We start from the raw sequence: 10,748 nt of genomic DNA, 5'->3' as shown, positions 1-10,748 counted from the left end.
CCTATTTTATAATAAAGTGTGGAATATCTCCTGTAATTTTTTATTTTTTATGTTTTTGTTAAGACAGAGTCTCACTCTGTTGCCCAGGCTGGAGTGCAGTGGCGCGATCTTGACTTACTGCAACCTCTGCCTCCTAGGTTCAAACGATTCTCCTGCCTCAGCATCCCAAGTAGCTGGGATTACAGGAACACACCATTATGCCCAGCTTATTTTTGTATTTTTAGTAGAGATAGGTTTTCACCATGTTGGCCAGGCTGGTCTCGAACTCCTGGCCTCAAGTGATCCGCCCACCATGGCCTCTCAAAGTGCTCAGATTATAGGTGTGAGCCACTGCACCTGGACTAGCTCATGTGATTTATGAATACTGTACTGAAAGTGAAAGACAGAATGTTTGTATGGGTCCTCACCATTAATGTGCATAGCTGAAAGCACATTGGGCTTGAAGAATGTTTGAAGCATTGAACTAAAATTAATTGCTGGATGATAGGGATGCTACAGTGACAAGGTGATAAATTTCTCTCTCTTCTGATGAGGGTTGAGAATAGCTGGCAGAAGGCACTGAGGCATGGACACTTATTGTTGGTTTAGCAGGCATCCTGTTCTTCAGGAAGATACTAAGTTTTGACTGTAAAGTTTATTTCTTCTTTTCATTATGTATTTCTGTATAGCAAGCTAGAGCATATTGTAACTCACTGTCAATTCTTACAAATCTTCAGTAAAGATTATGTGGAAAATGGATCCACTGATATCCATTTCTTCTAAGGTTTATACCCCACTGCTGATAGTAGCAAACGCCTCCTCCAGTTTCTTTGCTGTGACTGTTCTTGGTGCCTCAGGTATAACTTCTTCTTCTTCTGCCTCAGCTTCTTCACTTATTTCTTCCTCCAGTTTGATCAGTTCCTCATTAGAAAGCTCTTCAGCCTCAATGCCAACAAGCTCATGAATATCCTCTTTATTTATGTCTAATTCTAGCTGTTTCCCAAGCACTAATATCTTGTTACTTACTATTTCATCAACAGCAGAATTTTTGTTAAAGCCTTTGAATGTGTTCAACATATGTCTTTTAAACTTTCTTCCAAATGCCGTTCATGCATTGCTGTGTGACTTCTTCCCAAGCTGAAGCAATGTTCCAGATAGTATTTAGAATGTTAAAACCTTTCCAAAACTCTTGGAGAGTCTGGCCAGATTCCATTGCTTCAACAGCCTATGTGAACATTTGGCATAAATAGTATGCTTTGAATGCAGCTATTGCACCTTGGTTCTTTGGCTGAATGAGTGTAATTGTGTTCAGCGACAATACACAACCTTTACATCAGGATGCGTGTCGATGATATGCTGTGGGTGCCCTGGAACATTGTCTAAGATCAGAAGAAGCTTGAATCAGATGCTGTTTTGCCTACAATCTCCTCTTGTCAATAGCATAACACAGTTTAAAAACTAGTCTGAAAACAATGCCGACTTGTTTTCAAGGCTTGTAATCCAGGCTTTCTTGTTATGGCAATAATAAAAAGGAAGTATATGCTTATTCACATTCTTGAATGCTCTAGGGTTCTCCAAGAGGAGAATTTGAACCATGCAACATTTCCACCCAAAAACAGCATTATAAGGTCTTTGAATGCCTTGAATCCTGGCATCTTCTTGTACTCTTGATGAATGTATGGATGCTCCAGGATACGCTTCCAGAATAAGCTTGTTTCATTGACATTAAATGTTTGCTCTCACTAGTATTTCTTATTCACAATTATCTTACACAGCTCTTCTTTAAAAGCTTTGGCACATTTAGTATCTGCAATTGTGGCCTCACTGCTGACCTCCGCATTATGAAAATGATGACAACTTTTGAAGTGTTGGAACTACCCATGACTTGCTATAAACTTTTACATATCCAAAAGATCATCAGCACGCTCTTTTAAAGTATTGAAAAGTCTTCTTGCCTTAGCCTGGATCATCAGAGGGCTAAGTGGCACTTGCTTCTGTATCTGGTCTTCCATCCACATGACAAGTAATTTTTCCATATCATCAGTCAGCTCACCTCTTTTCTTCGTGATGACAGTGGATTTAACCAAGGCTGATCATTTCACTACGTCACTTATGCACTTCTTTCCTTTAAGAAGGTGGAAATTATGGAATGTGAAAGTCCTAACTAGCCTGAGATGGCCATTACTGCCTTACCACCTTCATGCTGAGGAATTAAGATCTTGAGTTCCATCTCAAGGGTAATTGCCTTCCTCTTCTTCTCACCGGAGGCAGGAGACACAAATGGGCATTTTGCAGACATAATGAGTTGTGAAAGCATAAAACACAATATCCGCAAACACCGGCAACACAGTACACTGTAGCGTACCAGTTTTTTACCCTCATGATCGTTGCTACCCAGGATCTTGAGAGAGTATAGTACCACATATGGCTAGCCTGGGGAAAGTACAGTTTCTACCGAATGTATATCAAATTCATATTATTGTAAAGTCTAAAAATTGTAAGTTGAACCATCATAAGTTGGAGGCCATCTGTATGTTGATCTTCCAGGAAGGCCATGGCAATGTGGTAAGCTGACTATTAAATGACTTAAAAGCCTAAGAAGTGTCTTCAAAAGAAAAATCAGCCATTCAACAGTTGCAGATTTATCAGGGGTACGAAGAGAAGGAGAAAAACTGAGATAGGTAAAAATAAGGCAAATAATAGTTGACACGTATCAAGGGCTTACTACATGCCAGGCTCTCTTCTATTTTTCATGTGTTAATGCAGTCCTCACAAGGATCCTATGAAATAGGTATTACATTTTCTCCATTTTACAGAACAGGAAATTGAGGCACAGGGATGTCGGGTAACTTTCCCAAGTTTTAGTAAGAATTAGAGTTAGCATTTGAGACTGAGCAGTCTGGTTCTAGAACCGTGCACTTGCCCATCACCCTGGTGGGGGTCATGACCATTGGCCCCTAAAAGTTCACTGAAAAACTACTGACATGAGGCAAATTGATTAATAGGAGGAAAGACATACAAATTTATTTAACGTATTTACACGGGAGCCTTCGGAATGAAGACTCAACCCAACGATAAGATATAGAAACTGATATACCATCTTGAGGTTACAAAAAGAATGCGGGCTAAGAGTATGGCCCCAAACAGTTTATGTTGGTAAATCATGTTTAGTAGCAAGACATGGTGTGAAAGGGAGAAAGAAAGAGGCCTGGCTTGCAAAGATGGCTTTGTTATATAGATGAGGCCTCACAGGTAGCAGTCCTCAGAGAGGATAGATGGTAAAAAAGCCTTTTTTTTTTAATTTAAAGTTTTATTTTTATTTTAAGTTTCAGGATGCATGTGCAGGATGTGCAGGATGTGCAGGTTTGTTACATAGGTAAACGTGTGCCATGGTTGTTTGCTGCACCTATCAACCCATCACATAGGTATTCAGCTCAGCATGCATTAGCTATTTTTCCTAATGCTCTCCCTACCCCAACACCACCTCTTGACAGACCCCGGTGTGTGTTGTTCCCCTCCCTGTGTCCATGTGTTCTCACTGTTCAGCTCCCACTTATAAGTGAGAACATATGGTGTTTGGTTTTCAGTTCCTGCATAAGTTTGCTGAGGATAATGGCTTCCAGTTCCATCTATGTCCCTGCAAACGACATGATCTTGTTTTTTTTGTGGTTGCATAGTATTCCATGGTGTATATGTACCACATTTTCTTTATCCAGTGTATCACTGATGGGCATTTGGGTTGATTCCATGTCTTTGCTATTGTGAATAGTGCTGCAATGAACATATGGCAAAGGTCTTTTTTCAGACCTTTCAAGGTGTCAGACTCAGTTAATCTCTCTTAGACATGGAAAATTTCTAGAAAAGGAAGGCCTGGCTGCATTAGTAGAGATTGTCTACAGATGCAAATTTGCCCCAGAAAAAAATAGCTTTGCAAGGACCCGTCTGTTTGCTGGCCCTGCAGCAACCATTTCAAAATATGTCAAAGAAATATATTTTGGGGTAAAATATTTTGATTTCCTTCACCCTATACTAGAACTACCTCTGGATAAATCATGAACACTGGTGTGGATTCTGATCGGGGAGCCCCTGTAAGCCTGTGGTCCCTTACAGAAAAATGGAGTCTGTATGCTGATTCTAAAATACAGATTGGGCCAGGCCGGGAGCGGTGGCTCACGCCTGTAATCCCAGCACTTTTGGAGGTTGAGGCGGGCGTATCACAAGGTCAGGAGATGGAGACCATCCTGGCTAACATGGTGAAATCCTGTCTACTAAAAATACAAAAAATTGCCGGGTGTGGTGGTGTGTGGCGGTATCCCAGCTACTTGTGAGGCTGAGGCAGGAGAATTGCATGAACCTGGGAGGCAGAGGTTGTAGTGAGCCAAGATAGCGCCACTGCACTCCAGCCTGGGTGACAGAGCAAGACTCCATCTCAAAAAAAAAAAAACAAAACAAAATACCAAAACCCAAAAAAACAGATGGTGTCAACTGGAGCTTAAGAAGCTGCATGCAAGTATTAAATTCCTGACAAGGGCCAAGAACAAATTAAGAGCGCAGAAATCCAGGAATGTATTTCACATAGCCAGCCAAAAAACACTTTAAGGCTAAAAACAAAGCAAAACCAGTTACCACTAATCTTGTTTTTTTTTTTTTTTTTTTTTTTTTTGAGACAGAGTTTCGCTCTTGTCGCCCAGGCTGGAGTGCAATGGTGCAATCTTGGCTCACTGCAACCTCTGCCTCCCGGGTTCAAGCGATTCTCCTGCCTCAGCCTCCTGTGTAGCTGGGATTATAGGCACCTGCCATCACGCCTGGCTAATTTTTGTATTTTTAGTAGAGATGGGGTTTCACCAGGTTGACAAGGCTGGTCTTGAACTCCTGACCTCAGGTGATCCACTTGCCTTGGCCTCCCAAAGTGCTAGGATTACAGGCGTGAGCCATCATGCCCGACTACCACTAATCTTAAGAAGATAAACATTATGAATGATGAAAAAGCTAACAGAGTAAATAAAGCTTTTGTAAATGTACAAAAGGAACTTGCACATTTCTCAGAAGGCCTTTCTCTTGAACATCTATAGAAAGAATCGATTCCTCAGCAGTGTCATGAAAGCAAACCAGTTAATGTTGGTGAAGCTACAAAATTAATGGCTCAGTTGTAATATACTGGTGATGCATCTAATTCCACACAAAGACCAATAAATTAAATGTTTTATACAATAAATAAATAAATAAATAAATAAAATATATATTGGGTCAGGCATGGTGGCTCACACCTGTAATCCCAGCATTTTGTGAGGTCAAGATGGGTGGATTTCTTGAGCTCATGAGTTTGAGACCAGCCTGGCCAACATGGTGAAACCCTGTCTCTACTAAAAATACAAAAATTAGCCAAGAGTGGTGGTGCACCCTGTAATCCCAGCTACTTGGGAGGCTGAGACATGAAAATCACTTGAACCTGGGAGGCGGAGGCTGCAGTAACCCGAGAACACACCAATGCATTCCTGCTTGGGTGACAGAGTGAGACTCTGCCTCAAAAAACAAACAAACAAACAAAAAAAAGGCCAGGCACAGCGACTCATGCCTGTAACCCCAGCACTTTGGGAGGCCGAGGCGAGTGGATCACCTGAGGTCGGGAATTTGAGACCAGCCTGACCAACATGGAGAAACCCCACCTCTATTAAAAATACAAAATTAGCTGGGCGTGGTGGCACATGCCTGTAATCCCAGCTACACGGTAGGCTGAGGCAGGAGAATCACTTGAACCCAGGGGGCAGAGGTTGTGGTGAGCTGAGATCGAGGCATTGCACTCTAGCCTGGGCAACAAGAGCAAAACTCCGTCCAAAAAAAAAAAAATTAGCTATTTGGGAGGGTGAGGTGGAAGAATGGCTTGAGCCCAGGAGGAGGAGGTTGCAGGGAGCCGAGATTGAGCCACCCCACTCCAGCCTGGGTGACAGAGCCAGACCTTGTCTCAAAAAAAAAAAAAAAAAAAAAGGCAAAAGGCAAAAGAACCAGAATAGTTAAAACAATTTTGAAAAAGAAGAATAATGTTGGCAAACCCACCCTACCTTTCTACATTTTACATAAAGATACAGTAGTCAACACAGTGTGATATTGGAGAAAGGAGAGACATATAGATTAATGGAATAGAATAAAGAGCCCAGAAATAGATCCATGCATGCAACTGTCCCCAAGAAAACTTTATAAAATCGATTAAGAGAGGAAAAAATTCAACTAGGCTTGCAGCACAGTTAGCAGTGATCATTAAGCCAGCTCGCTCTTTGGCCCACTTCCTTGTGGCTGCTCTTTGCTTACTACCCCAGGATATTGGTAGTCCTTGTCACAAGACTGTTTTCTTTCCATTCTGTAGATGAAATCTAAGGCCTTGTGAGATGGTAAGTTTTCCATGGAGTTTCTCCTTTGGGTTTTGCATACAACAAAACTATCCATACCAGCTGTTCTGAGGGGCCCAGCAGAAAGCTGATTCATGGAATAATGCAGTTTCCACATCCTGATTATTATTATTATTATTATTATTATTATTATTATTATTTTGAGACAGTGTCTCACTCTGTCGCCCAGGCTGGAGTGCAATGGCGCAGTCTCAGCTCACTGCAACCTCCTGCTCCTGGGTTCAAGTGATTCTCCTGCCTCAGCCTCCTGAGTAGCTGGGACTATAGGCACGCACAACCATGCCCAGCTAACTTTTGTATTTTTAGTAGAGACGGGGTTTCACCATGTAGTCCAGGCAGGTCTTGAACTCCTGACCTCAGGTGATCTGCCCGCCTCAGCCTCCCAAAGTGCTGGGACTACAGGCCTAAGCCACTGCACCGGGTCAACACATTCTGATTATTTCATTCACTTTACTCCAACCAATTAATGACCCCAGTTTTCTAGCCCCTCACCCTCCATGATCCCCTTAAAAACCTTTGCCCAGAAAACCTAGAGAAAATGGACTTGAGGCTTGAGAATTCCTCCTGTTTCCTTGTTTGGTGCTTTGGAATTATTAAACTCTTTCTCTGCTGCAAACCTTGCTGTCAGTGTATTGGTCTGTTGCTGTGGCAGCAGTCATACAAACCTAGCAGTCCTGTTACATACATATATGGTCAATTGATTTTTGACAAACAAACAAAAATAATTCAATGGACCTTTCAGCCAGAACCGCCATCTTCCAGTAATTTGCCAAAATGACGAACACAAAGGGAAAGAGGAGTGGCACCCGATATATGTTCTCTAGGCCTTTTAGAAAACATGGAGTTGTTCCTTTGGCCATGTATATGTGAATCTCTAAGAAAGGTGATATTGTAGACATCAAGGGAATGGGTACTGTTCAAAAAGGAATGCCCCACAGGTGTTACCATGGCAAAACTGGAAGAGTCTACAGTGTTCCCCAGCATGCTGTTGGCATTGTTGTAAATAAAGAAGTTAAGGGCAAGTTTCTTGCCAAGAGAATTAATGTGCGTATTGAGCACATTAAGCACTCTAAGAGCTGAGACAGCTTCCTGAAACGCGCAAAGGAAAATGATCAGAAAAAGAAAGAAGCCAAAGAGAAAGGTACCTGGGTTCAACTAAAGTGCCAGCCTGCTCCACCCAGAGAAGCGCACTTTTTGAGAACCAATGGGAAGGAGCATGAGCTGCTGGAACCTATTCCCTGTGAATTCATGGCATAATAGGTGTTAAAAAAAAAATAAAGGATTTCTGGGCTGTAAAAAAAAAAAAAAAATTATTCAATGGAAAAAGTACAGTGTACTTAAGGAATGGAGATGGAACAATTAGACATCCAGGTGCAAAAAAATGAATCTCAATCTATACTTCACACCCCATAAAAAATTAATTCAAAATGGATCATAGACACAAACATAAAACCTAAAACTGTAAAACTTCTAGGATAAAACATTTGTGAGCTTGGGTTAGGCCGCGATTTCTTACATATGACACCAAAAGTACAGCTCGTAAAAGAAAAAATCAGTAACTTGGACTTCTCTTCAAAAGAACTTGAAGAACTTCTCTTCAAAAGACACTGTTGAAAGAACGAAAAGAGAAGCCACAAATGGAGAGACTTTTTTTTTTTTTTTTTTTGCAAAACTTATATCTGATAAAGGACTTGAATCCAGAATATGTAGAGAACTCAGAAAACTCAATAATAAAAAGTCAACCCTACTTTAAAAGATGAGAAATGAGCCAGGCACAGTGGCTCATACCTATAATATTAACATGTTGGGAGGCCAAGGCAGGCAGATTGCTTCAGCCCAGGAATTCAAGACCAGCCTGGGCAACATGGCGAGACCCCGTCTCCACAAAAACTATGGTGGCACATGCCTGTGGTTCCAGCTACTCAGAAGGCTGAGGGGGGAGGATTGCTTGAGCCAGGGAAGTCAAGGCTACAGTGAGCTGTAATCACTGAGAAGAACAAAGATTATCTGGTGACCATCAAGCAGGCCATCCAGAGACAAAACTCCTTATCTGAGGCATTTAGAAGTAATTAGCCTTCCCTGTTACCTAAAGTCAGCATCTGGTTCCAGGCCTCTTTCCGAAAAATTTATAAATAACTAGAATTTCTATACATCTCCAGAATGCATGCACGTTGAAACTCATTGTGCAACCCTTGCTGACATTAAGACACCAAAATGTCTGCAAATGTAGTCAATAATCATGACCTGTGTGCACTAATATGGTCTAAATTACCCTTAAACTCTCACTTTAAGGTCCATAAATATCCCTAAGGAAAATCCACCATGGCGTGCTCAGTTCTCTTGCTGATGCGCCTGGCTGCACTTTTCTGCAGTGTACTTTGTAGCTAATAAAACTTTCCTTTTCAAATCTATACTGCTGTCAGTAAATTCTTCTTACCAACCTGCAAGTCAACCACTTTCTGATGCCAGGGCTCTGACCTCACCTTGTCAGAGGTGTTTGAACCAGAGCAACTCCATCTTGAATAGCGGCTGGGTAAAATAAGGTTCAGCCTTGCTGGGCTGCGTTCCCAGGAAGTTAAGGCATTCTAAGTCACAGGATAAGATAGGAGGATCAGCACAAGATACAGGTCATAAAGACCTTGCTGCTAAAACAGGTCGCAGTAAAGAAGCTGGCTAAAACCCACCAAAACCAAGAAGGCTACAAGAGTGATCTCTGGTTGTTCTCACTGCTACACTCCCACCAGCGCCATGACAGTTTACAAATGCCATGCCAACGTCAAGAAGCTACCCTATGTGGTCCAAAAAGGGGAGGCATGAATAATCCACCGCTTATTTAGCATGTAATCAAGAAATAACCATAAAAATGGGCAACCAGCAGCCTTTGGGGCTGCTCTGCCTATGGAGTAGCCATTCTTTTATTCCTTTACTTTCTTAACAAACTTGCTTTCACTTTATGGATTCGATTGTGCGAGATCCAAGAATGCTGTCTTAGGGCCTGGATTGGGACCCCTTTCCAGTAACAACCTGGTAATCGCCCCCACTGCACTCAGCCTGGGCAACAGAGTGAAAACCTGTCTCAAAAAAAAAATGTACTTGAATGGACACTTCCACAAAGATGATCTATGGATGGCAAATAAATACATGCAAAAACTATTTTTTTCTTTTCTTGAGACAGGGTCTCACTCTGTTTTCCAGGCTGGAGTGTAGCAGTGCAATCTCGGCTCACTGCAGCCTCGACCTCCCCAGCTCCAGCCATCCTCTCACCTCAGCCTTCTCAGTAGCTGGGACTACAGGTGCATACCGCCATGCCCAGTTGATTTTTAATTTTTTTTTTTGGAGAGACGGGATCTCACTATGTTGCCCAAGCTGGTCTTGAATTCTTGGGCTCAAGTGATCCACCTGGCTTAACCTCCTAAAACGCTAGGATTACAGGCATGAGCCACTGCACCCGGCTGCTAAAATGTTAAACATGATTAGTCATTAGGGAAATGCAAATTAAAACCAAAGGGTAATACCACTACACATCTATTAGAATAGCTTAAAAAAAAAACAAACCAACAAACCCCAGTTCTGGCAAGAATGCAAAGTGACTGGAATGCTCATATAATGTATTAGCCATACAGAATAATATAGTCTCTTTGGGAAACAATTTGGCAGTTTCATATAAAATTAAACGTTTATCATAAAACCCAGAAATCCCACTCCTAGGTATTTACCCAAGGGAAATGAAAATTTATAGCTGGGGATGCTGGTGTGTACCTGTAGTCCCAACTACTCAGGAGGCTGAGGTGGGAGAATTGCTTGAGTCCAGGAGTTCTGGATCAGCCTGAGCAACATAGTGAGACCAGTCCCTGTCCCCAAAACAATTTTTTAAAAGAGAAAATCTATGTTTATAGTAGCTTTATTCATAAATGAGAAAAATTGGAAAAAACCCAGATGTACCTAAATCAGAGCCTAACTAATATGTGGTACATCCATTGGTGAAGTGTTATTTAGCAATAAAAAGGAATGACTATTGATGTATAGAGCATCATGGATATGTATCAATTGTCTTATGCTAAATCAAAGAAGCTAAACTCAAAACCTTCATACCTTATGTTTCCATTTATATATTTCAGGAAAGTTAAAACTATAGGGACAGGGACAGGGGAGGTGGCTCATGCCTGTGATCCCCACACTTTGGGAGGCCAAAGTGGGAAGCTCACTTGAGGCCAGGAGTTGGAGATCATCCTGGGCAAGATGGTAAGGGTGAGACCCCAAATCTACAAAAAAGTTTTTTTTGTTTTGTTTTTTGTTTTTTTAAATTAGCTGGGCATGGTGGCACAGGCCTGTAGTCCCAGCTACTCAGTAGGCCAAGGCGGGAGA

At 41.8% G+C, this 10,748-nt stretch overlaps 1 pseudogene; it reads left to right on the top strand.

The window, feature by feature from the left end:
* The first annotated feature begins 2,533 nt into the window (after positions 1–2,533).
* On the top strand, positions 2,534–5,132 carry LOC115838382 (annotated as a pseudogene).
* Positions 5,133–10,748: the final 5,616 nt, after the last annotated feature.

The sequence above is a fragment of the Nomascus leucogenys genome, chromosome 14 (genome assembly GCF_006542625.1).
Source record: "Nomascus leucogenys isolate Asia chromosome 14, Asia_NLE_v1, whole genome shotgun sequence".
In the NCBI taxonomy this organism is placed as follows: Eukaryota; Metazoa; Chordata; class Mammalia; order Primates; family Hylobatidae; genus Nomascus; species Nomascus leucogenys.
This window is presented reverse-complemented; position numbering and strand designations above follow the sequence as displayed.